This window comes from Phalacrocorax carbo, chromosome 2 (genome assembly GCF_963921805.1).
Source record: "Phalacrocorax carbo chromosome 2, bPhaCar2.1, whole genome shotgun sequence".
Lineage (NCBI taxonomy): Eukaryota > Metazoa > Chordata > Aves > Suliformes > Phalacrocoracidae > Phalacrocorax > Phalacrocorax carbo.
Window position 1 is genome coordinate 70,219,686 of NC_087514.1, and position 20,763 is coordinate 70,240,448.

A 20,763-nucleotide genomic window follows, 5' to 3' on the forward strand; every position below is an offset into this window, starting at 1 on the left:
CAGACTCATCTACATATATATATCCTTGCCATAAAAAATACATTGCAATGTGTTTCGAATACTGGTTCATGACAGGAAGGCAATTTAAAAAAGTTTTACAATTCCTACCATTTTAAAGGATACATGTGAAGTTTCCGGCTTTGAGTAATTAACTGTTTCAAACTGAAATACCAGTGGCCTTATATCTGTCAGTAATCATCTCTCATGCAACTGGTGCAGTGCATGGCTTTGCTTCTACTGGAGAAATTACAGTGTTCTCCCACTGTTCTTCTAAATGAATTCTTCTAAGAGATTTTAGCATATAAAGCACCTCTCTTAAAAGATTTTTTCTCTAATTTTTCGTGTAGTTTGGGTTTTTTTTAATTATACTTAATCACATTGATGTATCAAGATTATATTTGGTATTTTTTAGTCTAGCCAATGGCTCTAACACATGGTATACTGTGCTCCATCTCCAGCATTACTTTGTTAAATCAACGTATGTCTATTAGTAAAGGATCATTTCCTTCTGTTATAATTGATGATGGCATCAAATATCCGGCCTTGTATTTTATGCATGATTCCAAAAATCTTTATCTCCCCTTGATTATAATTCTTCAGTATGACATGAGTTTCTAATAATTTAAATTTTCAAACCCTTTTTTGCATTAATGCATTTCTTCAGTAATTACACGTATTACAGAATCTGCATAACTTTCTGCTCCCTTGGCTGCATTATTTATTTTTATATTAGCCACATATGGAACATTAGTGTCCCATTTACCTTCTACTGTAAATAGTCGTGTGGAGAGATATAAATCATAAGACATCTGGTTATGGATAGACAAAATTTTAGAAATGTCGTCATAACCTAAGAGTAATGGGTTAATCTGACAGGGCAACTCTGTTATGATATACCAAAGGGTCCAAATATCTATAAGTAGGTTAACTGTTAAAAAAATACAGTTTGGCAGAAATTGAAATGTTCATGATTTGCAGACAAAATACTGAGTAGTTCTGGTCAAGAAAATAAGAGAGAGAAAAATATCTGAGATAGATACTTCATTTTGACCCTTTTTAATGAAACGTGTAGGTTTTTTCTACTTCAAGAAAACAATTTCATTTTTTAAGTTTTCACACCAAAGAAAAGACACATCTAAAAAGATGAAGAATTAAAAAGTGTTCTAATTTGTTTGGGAGAGCTCAGCTGACCTTAAAAATCCCTGAAGTACGAATTCCATCCTGATGTGAAATTATTTATTTTTCATTCTTTCAATTCTTCAAACCAAATATATGAAAACAAACAAGCAAAATAAAAATCCACAGTTCTCCAAGATCTTCATTTTCAGTTTTCACTTTTTAAAAGCTTAATTTCAATCACCATTTCCGAGCACACTCTTTGCATCAGTGGAAGCATTATGCATTAATATATTACTGTGGTACTGTTCGTATCCACACAGCTGGTGCAGCACTCAGATTAGAGGAGAACAACTACAGACTGCGAGTCCTTTCTTATCTCCATTCCTATCATTTAGGCTGGTTTTGAAAATTTGATGCCAGTTGATTAAACAACCCAGACCTCTCCAGCCAGGTTTTGCCCTCTTTGATATACTGATCGTAATCTTTCTTGGTTGCTCCATCATCTGCCTGATTCACAGTCTGAAAAGCTCTCTCATGTTAGACAGTTCTCTTGAGTCTACGGATTTGAAACACTTAACGTGATTACTACCGCCACTATTAGAGAGCATTGTTTGTGAACAAAATATTTGTCAGCCACTCCCTTATTTCTGAATTTCTCATCCCTAATGGAAAACAATTCCTGAGAGCTTCAAGGGAGTGTTATTAAAATTCAGATCATGGATAGCACCACCCTCACATTCAAATACACTTCTACCTTCCTTTTGAGTTTTGAAGTGAAATAAACAGCATTTACATAACATGCTTTTAAAGAGTGCACACTACTTTTAAGTAATTCAAACAGTCCTTCCTAATCTAGTGCATCCAATTATTGAGAGAAATGAGATCTTTCATAGTTGGGAAGAGCCTTTTCCCCCATCCTAGTGGGAAAATAGTGCAGGCTTTTTAATGGCCATCATCAGTACCGTTGCCATAAAATTCCTTCTACAGCTTTTGTATACACGATTAGTCAGTTGTTCCTCCAACAAGAGAGGTAGTAAATCCCTGCTTTTACAGATTTGTGTCCCTTGCTGCCTATCATGGTTCTCTGAGATGTCTCTAATTCCCTCCCACCAAACGCTGCACTGCAACCCCAGGTCTCTCTCCCTGATGATAACCACCAGCTGCAAAAGGGGCAGCGTATGCCCTGGCTGGTGCCAAACTGCGGGTGCGCTGGCTGCCCAGCCTGTATCTGCACTCCGGCCGCCAGCTGGCCAAAGAAGTAATGCTGAGCTCAGGATTCAACCTTTCCTTCAGCAGGACCTTCCCTTGAGTCTCCCCCGTGTTTAGTGACAGATTTTCATGAAACTTGTCAGAACATGGTATCTCTGAGATATCTGTTTCTCAGTGGGTAAAACAGATAACAGGGGAAGGCAGGCAGATTCAGCCAAACATTAGCTTTATCTTCTTAAGAAACTATCATGAAAAAGCCCATGCTTTTAATCTTCCCCCTTACTTTTTTTCTATCTCTGCTTTCTGGGTTTTCAGAGGCATTGTGTTTGTCTCTTGCTTTTTAACAGAACCTCTCCAGAAAAACATTTTTTGTCATGCTGATGCTGCTTTTCTTGCTTTATCTTCCAGAATTTGACAAGCCCTAGAAATACTTAATTTAGGATCAGAATGAAATACGAAATCCAAAAAGCAATGTCATACATCCAAGTAACACACTGAAAAGTGTCCTGAACTTCAGGCTCCATTCATCCTGCTTCATCCTGTAGTGCCCATTAGTAGTGGAGCTCTGGCTGCATCTGTTTCCACATGGCAGGTCTTGGACCCATGCTTCTGAAACTGTCCCCATGTGAAAAATGCAAAAGTAACATTCAGGCAACATAGTCTCCATAAGGGCACTGCATTTCAAGCTCCCAGTAGAGATGGTTACACTTGATTTTTGTCATAGAAACCTCTCAAAGACCATGTCCAACCAAAGCACCCAGAGCACTAACCTAACTTTCCTGCAACTTGGTCTGAATAAGCTGTCCTGTTAAGAACAGCAGATCTACATCTTGTCTTTTTCACCAGATCAGGAACAGAGCATGGTTCTCACTGGCAGTATCTTCTTGTGTGTACTTGATTTTATTTCCTTCCTAACAAAAGATTTCCCAAATTGATGTCGGCAGAATAGCTCTCCACTTGGAATGCAGTATATAGAGCACGATGAGTGAGACGGATCAACATGTGGAGGTATCTGGGCTCTTCTTTGGCATCTGTTTCCATCTATCAGAACTGGAAAATAGAAATTAATGTGAATCAGTTCGCATTTAGCTGTAATCTCCACTGAAAGGACTGCCAGAGATGACTTTGGCACAGTCTGCCTGCGTAGGTACCCGTGTCTTCTCGTTGTATAAGTCTTGACTTAAGGAAGCCTCCATCATGAGCACCCCAAATGCTTTTGCTTAAAAATGAGTTCCAAAAGATTTATCATTTATGTGATCCTGAATTTTGTAAATGTGTTCATTTTTTCCCTTTTGAACAGGGTTTCCTAATGTTTTAGCTCTCTGGTGATATCAAGGAAATTTCACTTGGTGTGCAATGAAAAACGCTTGGAAATCCGGCTCTTTTCCCCTCCTCCTCTAACTCCTGCACAAGAGAAGACGGTAATGAAAAGATCAGTTCTAAGGTTGAAGAGAAATTAAAACATATCTTAAAGTGACCCCCACCTAACGCAAAAGCAACATCCCTTGTCTTTGGACTGACTGTTATTTCTAACAATTTATTCTGTTGCCTTTTGAAGGAGAAAAAAAGATACAGCAAGATAAAAAATATTAATTACAAAGCACTCCTCTTAAGTTACAGTTCTGCCTCACCTCCCCCTTCTGGAGCTAGTGAATGACTAATCAGAAGATGTTGCAGGTTTCTAGAATGACAGAGCCAAACAGGACTGAAAAGTTTGTTCCATTTCACCTCTCGCTATGTAGTTGAGTAATTTGGTAGGAATATTAAATTGTTTTTAATATAGACCTTGTAAATTAATACATTGCTTTCACAGTACAAATATTTCCTTAGAGCAAGCCACTGTCACTTTACTGTTAACAGGACAGACAGATAGAAAGACATATAGTGAAGCTGAAATATATTTATGTGATTGAAGGAGGAGCCTGTTATTGCATGTACCTACCTACACAACCAGTGTGTGTTGAAATTGGAGCATACCTTGTGAAATTTCTGTGTTCCAGGGGAAATGACAATGCACTTTTACACAGTTACCAGTATTTTCCTGTTAGGTATCTATTCTTGGCAAGACTGAATTAAGTAAAAACATAAATGAAAACAAAACCACAGAAGCTTACTAAAAATCTCTGTATTTCAAGCTCTAATTATTTTTTTTTGTTTTGGGAATACTTCAGTTAATGGCATTTACATCAATGTTAATGCTATCAACAAAGTATTTGAGCTAGTTAGCAGTTCTACTTAACATAGAAAATCTCTGGAAAAGCATCAAGTTATAGCTTCTCAACATTTAAGATGATACCCAAAATTTTCATCTATCTTGGGAAAAGTTTGCCTGTCTGTGGTTTAGGAAAACAGAAACCTGATATTAACTTTGCAAACTGACATATTGAACTTTAGAGATTCTAAATGAATATGGTCTTTGCTAAAGCTTCATTGATTTATCTAATTTGGGAAAGTATCCCTAAATGTATAATGCCAAGCGCTACATTCTGTTATTGTAGAAGTGACAACAAACTACACAGATAATGTTCTAGCCCTATGACATTGCTTCTTTTTTTCATACCAGTAACGCAGTGCTGTTTTAAAGCTGGATAACTTGGGTTGAAAATGTCCTCAGGCAATGTAGGGCTACTGTAGCAAAACCTGTGTCATCCCACCTGATCACCAGAGCAATGAGTACAACCAAGGAAAAGGGGGCAACTTAACAAAATTTCCTTTTCTGCTTTTGCCAGAAGAGAAATTAGATAAAGGTCAGACAGTGCAGCTGCACCTGCCCTAACTTTTGCTCCAAATTAGTTCTGAAACTAACTCACCTAGAGGTGCATGCTTTCATTTATGTCTTCTCAGTAATCACACTATCTACCTAAACCCAGCTCAAGGCAGCAACTCATAAACAGAATTTGCTTTAACGTATTAGAGTATACAAAAGGCTAGCTCCCTAACATGGAGAAGAAATGATTTATTTTTCTAGGTAGTGATTTAAAAATTTGTAAATGTTAATGTTCTTTTTATTTGAAGTAAAGAGATCAGAAAAGATCATCCACAATTTTGAAGCATTAATTCAAAGTTTCATTTGATGGATTGAGAAATGCTTGTTTTGTTTCAGTGCTTAGAAGCAATTTTTCATTTTCCATCTACTGCCTCTTATTTTTCCTTCTTGTAATTTTTCCCAACATTTCTGAGCAGAAAACTCAATATTAAACAAATTGTTACACTTGTTACACAGATTAAATTAAACAAATGATTACACTACTTATCAGCATGTACCTGTATTTCCCCTGCTTCCCTATTAACACCACAAAGATGAATTTAAGGATAATGCTACATATACTTAACTCTGGCTGCAGTTAGAATACTTACCTTGGCTAGATTCTCATTGTTTTATACCACCATCTCCTCTCAACATTGTTTTCCTGTACATAACTCCAAAAAAAGCCTAGTCACTCAAGTTTGGAAAAGGGGTTCCCTACAAACTGCAAAGAAGTAATTTTCATACTGAAGCAAATGTACTGATACATTACTGAAACTGATTTTTTAAAATAGAGTTGCATGAGATAAAATGGGATTTTAATGTGAATTAAGTTGGTTTTACAGTAATCACAACACAACCTTAGCTAAAATGTTTATCAAACCAATGGAATTCTTAGTATTACTTTTCCTTCCCCCTTAGGAATAATGTGAAATCAATACATGAAATTAATGCATGATTAGCAATCTTACATTATGTATTCAAAGAGAAAGGTTTTCATGTGAGTTTCCCTGCACATCTTGATGAAAGTAGTTTGTAGGGATAGAACGTGTTCAGGAATATTTAATGAAGTATGGTTCAAATACTGGTGTCATTTAAAATTAGGAAGACAGAAGTGATCTAATGTAACTTCCTCTTACACTCATTTCAACTATGCTTCAACTGAAACAGATGTCTCTTCTTTGTAGGAGAGTAGCAAGGTTAGGGCTTACTCTTGGCATGATTTAGATTAAGAATATTGTGCTTTGTCCGTAGAAAGAAAGTGGCTGGATTCATCCAGAGTACCTAAGATGCAGTCTTGTATAATAAAAATAACAATATAGAATTTCTTTTTACCTCAACTGTGTTTCTTCAAGATCTGCTTCAACATAAAGGGGCGTGTGTATATGTGTATGAGCATATATGCATATGTATAAAGAAGACTTCCGTTCTGATTTTTTTTCTTTTTTTTGCAAACATGGAATGCTTATTTATACTTGTCATTCATTATTTTGCACATCCCAAAGCCACTAAAACAAATGTGACCCTCGGCTGAAAGCAACAAAATTGCATGTCCATCTATAAAACACTGTTTTGCTTGGGGCAATACATCCTGAGCAAGTGTATAGCAAATCTCAATGCATTTTAATATTAAAAATTTAAGCCGGGAGAATGGTCTTATCCGGTTCCCAGGCCCCCTTTTCAGCCCTTTGGGAAACATCTTTGCTAATGTATTGAAAATAAGTAATCAGGAGGGAAATATGTATATATATAATAATATGCATTACTAAATGGATAAAATATCTCCAAATACAGCTACGTCATATTTGATACATATGCCTGACAACAAGCAGCCTGTCACTGAAATGGAATCATGTATATTTAATCCTGTCAGAGTTAGCCAAATCCTGCCTGACCAATGCGTCTTTCACTAAACTGCAAAATTCATAAGGAGGGGTGACTCCAGGGTCAATGTTTCCTTCTCCTGGCTCTTCTCCAGACCTGGTATCCCGTTCTCAAGGTACTGAGTCATCCTCTTCTCCCCGTACCTCTTTATTTTTGTTAAAGCCAGTTACAAGTGGTGCGATATAGCTCAGCCAGCAACTGAGCATTCTTGTGTCTGAAGACACAGAAAGGTTTGTTTGTTTGTTGGGCTTCCCCCCCACCCCGCCAGCGGTTGTGAACTGGAGTTTTACTGTGGACATAACCTGTTGCAGCAGTAGGAGTGTGCAACAGCAGTAGCTGTACCTGGAACTACAGTCTCCAGTTTCTAGAGATCCCCAAGAACATTATTATGCACTAGAAGTTTCCAAGTCTCAGCTACTCAGAGCTATCAATCTTTTTTGACCTCCTCCTGTCCATGCTCCAAGCAGACAAGAGCTTGCCTTTTGTTCCCAAGCCTTGCCAAAGCCTTGTAAATATGTTAATGTCATGCTGACCTAACCACATCTACATACCTTCTGGCCGGTTAGGAGGTCATTAAATTTGCCTGAAAAAACCCCATGTACACATAGCTTTGTGCAGCATCTGGAGTTACAGTTACATACACTTGGTGAATGACCATATCTCTTCTGTTGTCCTTTCCTGTCCCACTCTCTTTTCAGATTTTTCATCTATTCTAGGTGACAGCTGGAGCCGTTAGGTATCACTTTTGCAAGGAACTGTGTAGCTTCTTTATATATTCAGCTCCCTTATTAGGCCTGGATAACCTTACTGTGTACATAAGATCCTATTAAAACTACCTACCACTTCTTAAGACTCTTCCTTTAAATAGCTCACATTCTTTTAAAACTATAGCTCTTCTTCTTGATTAACCAATAGAAGAAGCCCCACATTTCTGCAACTTTCCCATCCTATCTGGAAACCCATAAATTCTTGCGTGGCACAGCATTTCAACATCATTATTTTTGCAGATACCTTCCTCCCTCCCACCACCATGCGCACACATTTTATGTAATTCTTTTTCATTGTCTGATCCTTGGAATGGTCCTGGATGGATGTCACCTCCTTCTCTACTTTGCTCTTTTAATTTAAATTATAATGAACAAATAGGCCTGTCATCGTATTGGAGTTCACAACACAGGATCTTTGAGACTTGGACAGACCACGTTGCCCTCCTTCCTAAAACTGACTTGTAATATGTGTATGTTAAGAGTTGATGTACCTGCTTGTCACTTTTTTGTCTAAAGGAAAGACAGAAAGATAAATTTTTCCTTTTTCCTTTTTTAATGAAAAAAAGAGAAACCAACTGTTAAATGTGGCATTGCACATATTTTGGACCAAACCCTGTTCACATTATTCTTATTTGTATCTTCATTTATTTCTGACAGGTCCTTTCATGTTATTTGATGAGCAGTATTTGAACTCTGTCAGTCACTACCTGTATTATTAGGTTAAGAATAGAAACAAATAATTATATTGCCATAAAGGTGTCTCTGCAGGGTTTGTTTAAGAAGCAGATTTCCTGATTAAAGGAACTCCTGGCTTCTTTCATTTTTGGAAGGCTTTAAGCGATCTGAAATTTTGCTTTGATTCAGTCATGATAAGCGAGTACATGCAGAAACACTGCAGTACAGAGCTGCTTTTTATACTGCGGCTTTTTACAAAGGTTTAAATTACTAAGCCTAAATGAGTGTCTTAGAAAAGGAAGAATGCCTCTTGCTTGTCGCAGCAACAGTCTTTTCTGCCTGCAGTAGGCAGGACATTGACCTCTACCTGAAGAGCCCGAGGTAAGAGGAGTAGCCACTGGAAATTATTTATAACCTGACCAGCTCATTTAGTTTCATCCTCCGAGACCCGCAGAGTCGAACTGACACAGCAATAATGGCCAGCGAACTTTTGATCCAATTAATTGTTAATGAGAGGTTTGATTAGCAAATAAAGGGCCTATTAGGTTAGCTGATTGTCTTTCTTTCACAATACCAGAGGTCAACTTTTTTTTTTTTTAAACTGAAAGAAAAGTACACTGTGTACTCTAGTTAAATTAATCACATGCTCACAGGTGTTGAATAAAGTTGATTCAGGAAAACAGTCAGCTTAGACATCTGTCTGTAACCATGAGAATGCAATAGGTATTCCTCACTCTGTTTATGATTATGGTTTTTTTATTTCTTTGTTAATTCAACTGCCTCCACCTTTTTGTGCCTGTGAAATATTGCATTACCCCATCCTTCTCCTGTCCTGCTTTCCTTCGGGCTTCCTTCACAGTTGTCTTTTATTTTAATTATACTGCCAGAATTCTCAGTCAGTTTCAAATTAATTAATTCTTCATATGTATTTAAAATATCCCAGTGTATATGCAAACACCATTCTGTTCTATGATGCATGTTCTATGAAGCATGTTGTTCTATTCCTGAAAACTTCCCTCTGAGTTATGACACACTTCTGTAAAATTACAATGACTAAAGAGAAATGCAAGATTAAGGACAAAACTGAACTACAAATGACACCTATGTAAATTAAGAGTATTTTGATCTCAGTGCAGCCATTCTGGATTTATACTAGTATAAATCTGTAAATATGACATTAACAAATTGATCCCTGTAGACTAGCTTTTGTTATCTGAACATTTAATCTTCTTTCATATTACCATTTGAGCTTGAAAACAGAATACTGCTCACTGCCTCTTCCCTCCAGCCTCCACAAAGTACAGAAAGCCACAACACTGAGTTTGTTGTCAGGCTTTCAGATTTAAAAATCTGGAGATCTGTTTTGCAGGGTGTGACGTACTCTTTAATTACGTGATCGCATTATGTTTTTCTGTGATTCAACTCAAGGGATGGATGGATGTTACCAAAAGCAGCAGCTCCTCAGTGTTTCTTTTCACCCTTGTTACTTAATGAAGGCTCATGACATGTTTACTGAGTGTTGTCTAAACCTTGCCCACATGAAAGAAATGGTAATTTTGTGATGTATCCCGTTCATCACTGTAGTACAAATGTATGTAAGAAAGCAGTATCGAAAAAGCAGTGCAGAATAACATAGCGTAGCTATTTCTGTTTGTTTTTTCTTTGGCTTTTTTCTTAAACAGGAAAAGCTGAGAAGGCCACCCAAATATTGATGTAGGGGCTTTGCTCTAGACTCTGTAAACTGAGGTTCATAGCTCTTTCCCAGTTAGTGGAGCTTCAGACAGGTCAGCAAAAGAAAACAGCAGGGAGCTGTGGAAAAATCATCCCTTTTTATGTTGATGGCAGCTTCAGCAGGTTGGTAGTCCACCTGGGCTACACCCATGCTCTGATTTTTGTTTGTCTGTTTGTATGCATATGGCCTGGTTTCTATGTATGTACTTGCTTTTCTCTAGCTCCCTACTAACTCGGAGCACAGCTCTCACAAATGTAAATGTGAGTACCCAGAATTTTTGCAGATCAGAGACCCATAAAGTGAACAGTATGTAATTAGTAACCACCTACAAAAAGTTTGGCTGAAAGGGCTAGACCAGCCTCATTAAAGACCAGTATGACAAGAGGCAAGGTTTAATCCAGTTCTCCAAGGCTGCTTTTACCACAAAACTTCCTGTAATCTTCTCTGACCCACTAACTACTCTGTATCACACAAAGTGAGGTTCAGGTAAGGTTGCTCATGTATGGAGACTTTGACTTTGTGTAGGTTCTATTTTTGCCTGGATTTTCTAGGTTTCACGTATTTTGGACATAATTCCTAGATCTTTAAAATGAATTAAGACTCAGACCTTACATCTGTCATTAGCTGAACTAAAACATTTTAGACCACTACACAAATCTCTATTTTATCTTATATGATCCCTAACTGTGGCAACAGTAACAAGGTTTTGCCCTTTGCGTAGAGAGGTTCTCAGAGGTAAATGAGGCCCGTAGCTTGCCAAGGGTTTCTGCAGAACTGTTTTTGACCTTCAAGACATGGCTGAGGCCCTGGGAGCCCTGATTCTTTGCCAGCATCTGATGGGAATCTTCCTTCCCCTCTACCTGAGCCAGACAGAGCTCTTCTGTCTCTGACTTTCTCAGACTTCAGCAAGCCTTATGCTTTACTTCGTTGAAGTCCTAATCCTGCTTTTAGTACTTCATTTTCATTCATCCCCAGTCTTTCTCTTTGGCTAGGCTCCTAGTGCCTGTCCCTATTTTCAGTCACCCTGATGGTTGTCTTTAGCTATAGATAGAAAACATTGTTTTTCTGTCTTTACATGTGAAGCTTTACCCATGCACGTGCATGCAAAAGGGTACATGTGGGTGTGCAGCTGTAGACGTACACCCAATGGTTCAGATTTCTTGAAGCCATAAACTGATAGCAGTCTTTTCTAATGAGTAATGCAGCCTAGGATAATGTTATCAGTTTGATGTATAATAGACACATCTTTTCTCAGGGACATGATCTTCCATCTTTATGCATTCTGCATAATATCTCCCTTTGCACATACCTCCACCGAGTATAAAGGGCAAACCAATGGGTGCAACCAACATCGTGGCCCTGCAGTAAGGATGGTAATTAAAAAGGAATTGCAGAAACTAATTTTGTTTCCATTGAAGCTAATGGCAAAATCACCTGATTTCATTGTGTTGGGAAATGCTCTGAAAAATAAGTTACCACATATAAAGATAAATAATGAAGACATATGTATTAAATAGTATAATATGATTACAGAAATCCATTAGTAGTTGTGCAATAACACAGGAAGAGATAATTGAAAATATCTAATCAGGTCTGAAAGATGCATTTCAAGAGGAGCTCTCAGCTGAAATGGAGAATCCAAGAAATAGAGAGAGGAAGTCTGTTCAAAACAACAAGCTCTGAATAATTGTAGATTCTCATTGCATGAGATGTGAGATGGCAAGCAGAGCTTTTGAGGAGATCAGTTGTGAGAAAAGTGAGTAAAGCAAGCAAAACCAGCACAGTTGTGCTGTGTGTGGACCACGTTCAGCTCAAACCATATGAGAGCTACTTTAAGGAACATTTGGTAAGTGGTTTTGGATGGGTAAAACCAGAAGCCTGGAGGATGGTATGTGACTGTGGTACTTCGAGGGTGCCTTGGAATCCAAAACCCTTCTGTCACATTACTGACATAGCCTTTGCTGATGGCGTTCTGACAAAATCTGTCACAGACTTCCCACATTAATCTCTGTGCTTCAGACCTCATTTAATTTCACTTCACATTGAGTATCTTTGTGGCACAATCCTTCCCCTGCCCTTTTTTTCCCCACACTGTTCTTTAAAGTACTACATACACATCTGGAATTATAGAAAGTTAATATGTACAAGAATAGAACTAATTCAAAAAAGAGAAGGTAATTGCTATTGTAAAATGGTTTTGCTAACTGTATAAGCAAGAACTGAATGACATAAAAATGTATGTCTGTGCTAGTAAAAGAAATGTAACTAACTCTCTAGCTTTAGATTGATATAATTCCTGGAATCTGCTTGTGGTTGTATATTGTATGAATATGAAACATTAGCACTTTTTTCCACAGAATGGTTTTATCCGTTTTCAAATCAAAGTGAGCAGTATCTTTAACTTTCTATCTCAGGCCTCATGAAAATGTTGACTGAAAGCAAAAGGACCATTAAAATTCATATTAATTTCATAAGTCAGTGTAGCAGCTTCATTGCATGAGGTATTACTAAAATTTTTAAAATATTAAAACCTAGCAAAAATAACACAGAAGTAAGTGCCATATATTCAGTTTAAATTATTGTTTTGTTATTAGAATTTGTTTTGGCTTTTCCGTAGCCATCCTATCAAAGTGATATAATCTCACAATTAAAACGTCTAATTTACTTCCTTGTGTTCCTGATGTTATTGAAAATGGCTGGTGCTACTCTAGCATAGATGCCAAAGCTCTAATAGACTCCAAAGTAACAAAATATTTTTGTCTGATTTTATTTTTCAATTTTCATTAGACTAATACAAAAAAAACCCATTTAACCTAAGATCAGAGAATAATCCCATTACTAAACAAATTCAGTGGGTAAATGCAAAGGTGATTTATAGAAATTACTTTTTGGAATACAGACATTTAGGAAAAAAAAAGAGACAGTTTCATTTATGTAAAGAATAGAACTTGATAATGAGTGATTTATTCTTGGACCAGTTCCAGTAAGTTCTCAATCCACTGGAGAGCTTCCAACCTACTGAGAGGATGGAATGAGAGGTTTTATGAGGGAAATGAAAGATATACAGTGTTATTTATGAGAAGAAGAGGGGATGGAAGGACCAGTACACTTTTCACCTAGGCATTACAGTGAACAGGGTGTACACATCACAGAATGTTTTTCCTTGGTCTTTCCAAAGCCACAGATGAGCAGGTTCATAGACAGTTGGATATTTGATTACATAGATTGCTGTGTGAAAATGATATGGTTTGGCTGTTATCACATATGGCTAAACACAAGCTATAAGAGAATAGACTCCAGGCTGATACACTGTGGTGAATTTACCCTCTCAGTAGCCTCCTGACACCTTAACAAAAGGTGGTTATTTGCACTTTCTGTGGATGACACATACTTCTTCCTAATTTAACATAATAAAGCACTCTTGACTCATTACTGTCTGAGATTGTTAGACAGTTGTGAACTATATGGAAAAGTGATTATTCACAAAGCCTAATCCCCTTACTCCCTCTGTGCTAAGCAGAGAAGCATCCCTGAAGGAGGCGTCAGAGTTAGGTCCTAAGTTTAGATGTGCAGAAACACTTCCTCGGAAGACATCTGCATATACTGGAAAGACTCCCTATGAAGAATAACCCCACTAGGCTAATGCATATCCTTGTGGATGACCCCCGAACTCACTGCACAAAAATGCAACCTAACTGATGAAACAATTATTCCCAAGGTTTTCAAGGTTTGTTCTTCATATTCACAAAAATGTTTCAGATATTAAAACTTCATGTTGAACATTATCCAACCCTTTGATTCTTACAAAACTTAGTTCTGTGGACATGCTGCCAGACCCAGAAACTTGTAAAATACAGAGCTGTAACATGCCTGAGAAATGAACAAACATTTTTGCAATCTATTTTTTTATCTTTCATTGCTACCACATGAAATTTTGCATTGTGGAAAATTCTATTCCTCTCCAATGTATTGCATCTGCACTTGATACTCCTCTCCTGATGTGAGAAGAGATCCATATTCATATTTATTTTGCTCTAAATTAGCTACTCGCTTATTGACCCTAAATAGTTATCATCTCAGCTGGAAATATATTAGAGTTCTAGTTGCCAAACAAATATTCAGCAAAAGATGAATAAAAGCATATGGGGAGGAAAAACCCACAAAGTTTTCACTGCCAATATAATGGAAGGCATTCTGGCGGACAGCCATCTGCACCCGCTGAACAGAGGGATCCTGGGATGACATTGATCGATTTAACAGTAGGAAGGTATTAATGATATTCAGCACTGATGGCTGAGCCACTTCACACTCATTTGCATTTCCATTCATCATCTCAGCATTTATCATTATGAGGCGAATGCCAGAACTAATTAAAGTCTGGGCTAACAGGGTGACATGGGAGTCCAGTCGCTACTTATACTGAGGAAATATGGGAAACTTTCCAGCAGGAAGTACACCAACCTTACACCAAACCCAATTAACTTAATTCCTAACTAAACCATTTGAGGGTCCTTCATTTGAATAAACTAAAAAGCTGCGACTGAAGTTACACCATGTTTTTTTCTTGTTGAGTTCTAGTAGTTTAATGACTGAGTAACATTTTCTTACATAGACATTTGGGAGATTTCCTTAATGTGATCCCAGTCCTCCTCAGCTATCCCCTCCGAATTTTGTCATAGCAAGCAGAGACACAATTTCAAATTCTGCAATAAAAGTTAAATTTTGAATATAAATTCTGACATAATTTCATCCTGAAGGGACCTAAAATGTATTGTGAATACCCTAGTAAAGAAAAGACAATAAAAATCTGGAATACGCTGAAATCTATTGTTTATATTTATGTAAGAGGTCTAGTAAACTACCTCTTCAGACAGACATAATTTTTTTTTTTCTGCACAGATATGTGAAATTTTTCTTTTCTGCAGGCCAAGACTTGCTTGGCATACTCTCACAAGCTGCACTAGAGACAACGCCTGTGAGTGATCTACGTCTTGGTAAGTCTTTGCAAGTAAATTATTACCTTTACATTTTTTAATTTTTGCAAGGTATATGTGTAAGTAGAGAATTAATCTTTCCAAAAGCAGTTTTTAATAAACATTATCCTTACCAATGGTTCCAAATGCTATTTTATATTTTGAAGCATTATTTTATTTTTATTTCTACAAACATAAAGAGACATTTGATCTAGGCTTTGGGTAACATGGTATCATTTCATTGCCCAAGGGATTTCTTTCCCTTAGTAAAATAAATGTATACCACCATGTGAAATATCTAATTCCTGTGCCCACAATGAAACCGCCACAGTTTTCTGTCTGCCACACACTTAGGAGAAAATATGGCTTTTATAGTCTGTTACAAAGGCCTTATACCTGTCTAGTGACATCCACCCACACGTATCGATAGATATGAGAAAAGGCAGTGCTGCTGTGGGAAATGCTGGATCTCTCCGACATCAAAACAGTTGAGAGATTCATAGATTGAAGTGAAATCTTCATAATTCCATTCCAAACAGTGAAATCGTGAGCTTGTAGTCTTGGTGTGAAGCTCCTTTTAAGAGGAAACTCAGCCTTTGCACATTTCAAGTTTTTAGTGATTTCATTGCATAGCTCTAGCTGGAATGCGTATAAGTTAGATGGGCATGGGTGAACCGGTCAGCCTCATTTTACAAGGGATTGATGAAAAACATAGGCATTTTATAAATGCAGAATGAAGAGATGCAGCAGGTAATTTTCATTTTCCTTTCATGCTGGCCAATTTTAATTTAGTCCTCCTTTGTGGTAACAGCTTTACCCTCTTCCTGATACACATTTCTGACCCATTCACATGGCCAGGCAGTGTGTAGCCTGTAAAAAAGATCAATGAACAACCAAGGGTTAGATTATATTGACTTAATGTTGATTAGTTTACACTGGGTTGTCTGCTGCAAAAGATGTCAGAGCTTTTGTAGTTCATTAGCTCCCATCAATTGAACACTGGCTTAAATTAGTACATGAGATTCTTCCTTTCTGTAATCCAATTTCAACTTGCATTTCATGCTTAGCTTTCCTATCTGTACTTCCACATGATAGCTGCTACAACATTCTTCTCCATGAGAGAAAAGAAAAAGAAACAGACTGAAAAGATCAGAATGCTTGTTAGGTGAGTTTCTGCTCATTTCACCTAGGGAAGTTATCCCACTTGTTACGATCGCTATGATCTCTGACCTGAATTATATTAGAGGTGTTATTCAACTGCAGCATGTCTTGTAATCACCCCAGAAAATGGCAACTTCTAATTTTTAAAAAATATTAGTTCCTAGATGATGCATTTACTGTCAAAAAATCAATTGCAGCTGTTGGAATTCATGATAACAGATCTGAACAAATCATGATTTCATAAAAATGTTTGCTGATATCAAAAAAGTATCAGAAATTTTGTTCTGAAACAGCTTTAATAGGTATCTCCAATAACAGCATTTTATTATCCTTGAGGAGAGAGAAAGAGCACAAATTTAGAATCACAGAATATCAGGGGTTGGAAGGTTGGAAGGGACCCCTGGAGATCATCTTGTCCAACCCCCCTGCTTGAGCAGGGCCAGCTACAGCCAGTTGCCCAGGACCATGTCTAGGCAGCTTTTAAATAGCTGTAAGGATGGAGACTCCACAACCTCCCTGGCCAACTTGCGGCAGTGCTCAGTCCTCCTCACTGTAAAAAACTTTCTCCTTGTGTTGAGTATCAAACAGGACAGAACAAGAACAGGTTTTTGTACTTAATTCTGTCAAGCAGCAGTATCTTTGCTACATGCTGGCTGATCTTCTAGCTGTGCTCTGTGGCAGGCCCATTCTACCACCACTACCAAAGACTCTAAAATACATTAGAAACAGATAGAGGTTACTGCCAGATACCAAAATAGGTATTGCACAAAACTGATTTTGGCATGGCTGATCCAAATAAAAGAGTTGGCAGAGAACAACTGGTGAAAAGAAGGCCTGTAGGAGGTGAAATATGGCAAAGATTAAAGTTTGCACTTGAAAATAAAGCTATTCATAAGAGATGTCAACTTTATATATATGAGATCTGATTCATAAATTGAGTGTTATTAATTTTCCATTTTCAGAAAATAAATTTAGACTGCTTGGAACACCTTTGTCAAAATATTATTGACATCTTTTGATTTGGGTTTTTATTGAATATTTTGATTTCAACATAATTCAGTTTCAATGTGAAAAAACCCCAACCTTTTATTTCTTCTAAAATATCAAAATCGTAACTGGTAAGGATGAAAAGACTTCTTATGTTACTAGGTCGCTGCTGATTTTGAGAATTATTCACCAAACCAGTATTATTTCCAAATGTCTCTTTTCTAAAGTAATTGTTTTTACTTTAGAGAATATTAATATCGCTTCTAAATGAGATGGCATAGAATCTTATAACATATAGAATTGCAGTTTCCATTAGTTGGCTCTACGCAACAAATATCACCTTGTGCTCTGTGCTTGGAAAGATTTTTTTTTGGCCAAAATTCTAGGAACAAAGCAACACAAAAATGAATTGTAATTAGGAAAAATTAATTTCTCACGTAGAAAAGAATAGGAAAAATACAGAAAAATCTGGAGTGATCATAACGAGATGTCTGTTAAAACTTCTTTTCTCCTCCAATAATTTGATCTAGTCAAGACACATGTTCAGTTTAGAAGTTATTGGATTAGGAAAATTCTTATCCTATATACCTGCATCACCTCATTACCATTCTTGTTCTCTTCCCCTCTGTTCTTCTGACTTCTAAACTCATGTGCTCATTCATGATAAACTGTGTGTGTATACTATGTTGGGCAGAAATTTTTGCTTGGTATTTTTCAGACAGGCCAAAAGGCACCAAACCCAGAAATAAAAACATATTGCCATCTAAAAGCCCCTTTGATTTTAACTTAACTCAGTGAGATGTCTCAAGTAAGATGATGCAACATGAATCCTGTGCATCCTGAGTATGATATACAATAGTTGTAGGTTAAATTTATCCTTATTCTCATCCTGTTTATGTATGAAAAATCATTGAAGATCTATAATTTGGACATTTAAATCAAACTTGAAAAGAAAAATATTCCTAAACCAGGATATCAGGGATATTAGTCTCAAAAGCTGGTTATGACATTTGAAGTTAGGATTAAACTTTGAAGAAAGTAGGATTTTTATTTTCTTTCACCAGAAAGGGCTACTGCTAATACTATTTTAATACAAGCTCCACTAGGCAGTAATTTTTTGATGATTGATGTTTCTTGTAAGCCAACTTGCAAGGTACTGCCTTCAAATGTCCAGGAAGCATCTGACACAGAATAAAACTGGTGGGCAGTTTGATAATAAATATATCTGTAGCTGCTGTTCAGAGTTATATTCCACTTGAAAGAACTGATGTAAGGAAGTACAAATCATAGAAGTACATCAGTTAATCTCAAGCTAAGCATACACTGTCCTGTCTCCTAGATAAACATACTGATCATGTTAATAGCTTTATTATGAGTTTATTTTTTAAGCATGCATTTAAAACCCCAAATCCCAGGTTGGTTTGGTTTGGTTTTTTTTTAGTTACTTGATTGTTGCATGCAGCTATAGACAATAGCGGTACAGATAAATACATTATTATAGATAATGTAATACAACCTTTCTAAAAAAATCTGATTACATTATCATACTGGTTTCATTTGCATACTTACATTCAACTTATTTATCTATGAAATATAATAACATTAAAAATTTTATTTTATTAAAGGAGGTTTTTATACAACACAATCTAAACAAGACACTGTGTCTCTTCTAAAATTAAAGTCATAGAACAAAGGACTGAAAAAAGTGTGAGAATTGTAAGGGTTTTTTTAGGCTAATCATGAAAATAGTCAAATTTACTAGCAAGCCTGAACTTGTCTCTTCTTTAAACCAGGGATTATGCATGAAGTGAATTTTTGTAGGTATTTTCAGGATCTGGTTATTTAAAAGGTTTCCACAGAGAAGTAATCAGAACTGTTCTGTATGACAATATTTATTATTCATGGTCCTACCCTAGCAGTAAAGTAGCTAATAAAACAATCTTAGAGAAAGAAACACTGCAGCAAGCTTTCTGTGGCTCTTTTGTAATGGCTAAGGACTTCAGATTCGCTTGTGAAAGACTGTTGTTCATTGTGTTCATTTTTATGTATTTACAGGAACACATAATAAAGATTAGTTTTTATCTAATTCTCATGATCTTACATAGAGAATAAACAGCATAACAACATGAAAAATAAGACTTCTGGAAATGGGAAATATAGTCCAATCGCCGTAAAAGTAAGCATAGCAATCATTATCATTGTCATTGTAAAACTGAACTACCCAGATTGGCTGATAAACGGCATGTCTTCTCAAGGTATGAAGCTGAAAATAATCCTGCATACAAGTGCTTGTCCAGTCATTAACTGGAGCAAGCTGAAGAAATAATAATAAAAAAAAGTACAAAGTCAGTCCCTTGAAAAAAAAAAGAAAGAAAGAAACAACTTTAAACAACTTGTTTTCCCTGGCTCCTTTTTGTGATAAGGGAGTAGTTTCTTGAACACTGTCAGCCTTATGCCATATGTTCCAGGAAACTAGGGACCCTTGAAGAAGAAGAGGCTTTTGAATTATTGATCAATGATTAGCAAATGCAATCGAAATTGTAGACTTGATGTTGTGCAGGGATTCATAATTTATGAGTGGACAAAATAGTAGGTAGCAGAGGTAGTGGTAGGTGATTTCAGCCCCCATATTGATTACTTAAAACAACAGGAGGTAAGTGTAGTGTGACAGACAGAACAAAAACTGACAGCTCACTGCCTGTCCATCACTACAGACTGAGCGCTGGGGGAATAAAGCTTACTGTAGAAGCAAATACATTTCTATTGTGTGTCTTTGATCATTATGCTGTTCCACTAGACCGAAGGACATATTTGTTTATAATTTATGTATTCTTTTACTATAAAAGATTGATAGCATCCTATTAGATACCATAGTATTTAAATATCCAGATAGTTTGCACCTGTAACAGCTTGAGAAGCAATACTGTGAATCATTTGCATAGTCTAACAGCAAAGGTAAAAACCCAGGAATGGAAAGGAGACAAGGTGTATCTGGCACCAGTCTAAAAGTCAGCTCTGTTTTCTATCCTTTGCTGCTGCCTGCCAGCTCTTCTTGGGCTACTAGAATTCTTCCTTACAGATCAGCCCTTGAGAAAACAGACCCCACCTGTAATTTTATGGGTTGGTGAAAGAGAAGTAGGCAGGGGTACATCCAGGTAGACATCCAGTCTCCAGGCCACAACTGGTTGATCATTTCCATATCTGAGTAAGCAATCTCTGTGCATAGTAACAGAGGTAGACTTTATCATCCTTGAACCCCTGAAAGCAGTATGAGACTGAACTAAGTGATTTAGTGACTTCAGTGACACTGGAAGAGGTTCTGGGACTTCCTACTGGCAACTGATAGCCTATTTGATTGGAATCGTTCTGCTGCTGAACCAACGCAGAGGCACATGGCCTGCTAGTGGTCCTTTGCTGCATCACAACAGGGAGGTGTGCGTGCACATGTGTGTCAGAACAAGTATTTTCTCTTTTCTGTCCTCACAATAAGTCATCATGACCCCCAAAATT